At 50.1% G+C, this 2,500-nt stretch overlaps 1 protein-coding gene across 1 annotated transcript in view; it reads right to left on the bottom strand.

Moving 5' to 3' along the window:
* robo2 (roundabout, axon guidance receptor, homolog 2) overlaps positions 1–2,500 on the bottom strand; it is a gene marked incomplete at both ends in the record, with an annotated part of 297,263 nt that overhangs the window by 138,713 nt on the left and 156,050 nt on the right. The window lies entirely within an intron of this gene.

Below are 2,500 nucleotides of genomic sequence, written 5' to 3'. Positions count from 1 at the left end.
GGCAATTAAGCGTGTGGCACGGGGGGGGGGGGGGGGGGGGAGTGCAGGTGTGTGGACCAGCGATAAGGACAGCGGCGCTGCCATTACTCATCCCCCTGCCCGGCAACAGCGAATAGGCTGCCTGCACACGAGGAGGCGGCGCTGGCAGCCTCCGAAAGCCTTCGCTCACCCGAGGAGACGGAACCGAGGGGATAAGGCATAGATAGCGGCGCCGAGCCCGTTCCATCACGCCAGGAGAGACAGGGGGAAAAATTGATGCTTGCAATTGTGTTGAGGGAGATGTCGTTTAGAGAAGACGGGGAGATTCTGCAGGCTGGCTCGTTTCAAAGCAATTAAGATTAATTAAGCGTCGCTGGTGGCGCTTTATATTCCTGATAGCAGGTTTTATTATGGCTAAAGTGCCACATTAATGGGGTATATGGCAACATTATTTACGCAGCGTTTATTTACAAAACATGAAAAATACCATTATGGAGGCTGATGATGCAGGTTTTCAACAATACTTCATATGGCCTTACATTTAAAAGGAGATACAGCAATGCATTGCTATACGTAACTCAAATGGAGTAAAAATATATATATTTTAAGTGACATTCCTGTTTGAATTGGCAGGCAACAAAAAACTAAGAAGTGAAAGTACATCCATTCCAAACCCTAACCTTCAAATGGAGCTGTGAAAATCAAGGAAAGGCGGTGTTTCATCTCCAAACCCAGAGGTAATTAGCCACAATAAATGCTTAATTAAGCAAATGAAGAGCGCTATCCCTCCAGTGGTTATAATATGCATTATCTGTTTCTCTGGTAATGATTTCAACCTTCCAGCTTCCTGTATTGGGATACTGGCACGTCTACTGTACACACATATCGTACAGTACACTTAACATTGGAGGTCAGAGTGAGAATTTCTCCCCCCCCCCCCCCAGATGCTGTGCCACTGTCAATGTTGCTAATTGTCAGTCAATGAGAGAGAAAAAGAGAGAGAGAGAGAGAGAGAGAGAGAGCGGACGAGAGGGATGGAGATGAGGATCCCGATGGCTCCTTCCTCACTGTCAGCACTTCCTGTGTCAGGTCACTGGCCTCGGGCTAAGGACATCCTGTCTCTGTGCCTGTCTGTCTGTTTCTGCGCATACGACAGGCAGATGCGTGCCGTTTGGCGTGCGGCGACATGCATATGGATGCGCGGGTCCGACCACTTGACACGCCGCCAGAGCCGAGCTGCCGCCGAGGGACTGGGTAAAAGGGCATCTCTCCGCTGTCACACTCTCGTTGTCGTGTGTGACATTTAGCATTGTCCCTCTTCAGATCCGCGGGACGCCATCTCCACCCCCACTTAGCCCGTCACACGGGGCGCAGAGTGCAACCGCACGCCGTTTACGTCTGAACCCCCTGCTAAAAATTCATAGGGAGAGTTGCGAGAGAGAAATAAATGTCCGCCAATTTTTTTTTTCTCACTCTCTGCACTGTTTTCCTGCTCGCTGATGAGGCCCAGGGATGCTGATCTCAGCAGTTCCCCGCCAGTCCTGGCCCGCCTCGGGGAGCCCCAGAGACCGGCCCTCCTCCCTGTCCCTGGCCTCCGGCTGTCACCGAGATGGGAGAGGCATGGAGGGAGCAGCTCTTTACGCTAACTCAGGAAAAAACAAGACTCCGCTCAATCCCGCTACTACCCCAATCATATTCACTGTATGAGAGAGGCTGTGAGAGAAAACAGTTTATACGGTACCGAAGACATATACAAAAATGTTGATATTGTGTCTTGAGTGGTGAACATAGCGGTGAGCTGTGTATGTGAGAGAGATGAGCTTCCTTGGCACAGATACCTGCCACCTGTCTGTGTCATCCCTCTGTCACCTGCCTGCCGTTGTTTAATTAGCTGGGCGGAATCACACAGCAGGAGATTAGGACAGAACGATACTGGAGGCAGGTGATGAAACACACAGAAGCACAGGTGACACGTTTGAGTAAAACAATGACAATGTGTTTATAGTGGAGATAGAGAGAGAGGGAGAGAGAGAGAGAGGGAGAGAGAGAGAGAGAGAGGGGGAGAGAGAGAGAGAGAGAGAGAGAGAGAGAGACAGGGGGAGAGAGATAGGGAGAGCTTATCTGCACTTTACCAAAAACCCAGGGAAACACAGACATGTCCTAATCAGCTCATCAAACAGGCAGAGTAGTGCAGTAATTAGAACTAAACCATCCTGATCTGGACTCTCTGATAACAAGCCTTGGGGGGAGGGGGGGGGTCTTGGGGACTGTCTTGGGGACTGTCTTGGGGACTGTCTTGGTGCACATGTGCATGTGGAAAAACCTCTGCACTACCATTCCTATACAGTAGGATAATGTATGTGGATTCATGTACTAGCCCACACACACACACACACACACGCACCCCCACACACTGTTATAGGACGGCATGCAGGCCTGTATGGCGTAACACTCCTAACAAAGGTTTCCAAATGTTCATATGTGGTACGCAATTACTTTCAGCTGTTCTCCCTTACCTTCC

The sequence above is a fragment of the Borostomias antarcticus genome (genome assembly GCF_949987555.1).
Source record: "Borostomias antarcticus genome assembly, chromosome: 1".
NCBI classification, from domain to species: Eukaryota; Metazoa; Chordata; class Actinopteri; order Stomiiformes; family Stomiidae; genus Borostomias; species Borostomias antarcticus.
The sequence above is the reverse complement of the archived record's forward strand: the minus strand, read 5'-3'. Positions and strand labels throughout refer to the sequence as shown.